Raw genomic sequence first — 733 nt, forward strand, 5'->3', positions numbered from 1 at the left:
ATCCTAAGAATACAGCACTTTATCATCGTTGTCGTCGTCGTTCTCTTTGTTATAATTGTTTCCTGCGTGTGCAATCTCGAGTGCTGCAGCAATTGCGACGTCTATAATTATAGTATACAATTATAGGACAATATATCCATGGTCTGGAACCAAAAATAATTCGATGAGTTTAAAAAGTGCCACCTAGGGAACGCTTTCTAAACTAATGGAAAAGAAAATATGTTTAAAAACGGTTTAACTGGTTCTTCAGATAATTTATTAGGAGTATAAATAAGTTTCCGCCGTTTTTTATCAAATTGGGCATTTATTGTGAAAGAACGGTGCATAATGTTTTATTCGAAGTATTGTCCATCGCTAGCCACTACTTTTTCCCATCTTTCTGGCAGCATACGGATACCGCGTCGGAAGAACGCTTCATCTTTTGAAGCTATCCACGAATCGACCCAATTTTTGGTATCTTCATATGATATAAAGTGTTGCTCAGACAGGCCATGTGTCATCGATCGAAACAAGTAGTAATCAGAAGGAGCAATGTCTGGGGAATACGGCTGGTGGGATAAAACTTCCCAATTGAGTGTTTCCAAATAGGTTTTGACCGGCGCCGCAACATGTGGAAAGTGTTTCCAAATAGGTTTTGACCGGCGCCGCAACATGTGGACGAACATTATCATGCAGAAGAATAACTTTGTCGTGTCTGGAGTAGTAGTGGGCGCGTTTTTCCTTGAGTACTCGG

This window comes from Trachymyrmex cornetzi, unplaced genomic scaffold (genome assembly GCF_001594075.2).
Source record: "Trachymyrmex cornetzi isolate Tcor2-1 unplaced genomic scaffold, Tcor1.1 scaffold293, whole genome shotgun sequence".
Lineage (NCBI taxonomy): Eukaryota > Metazoa > Arthropoda > Insecta > Hymenoptera > Formicidae > Trachymyrmex > Trachymyrmex cornetzi.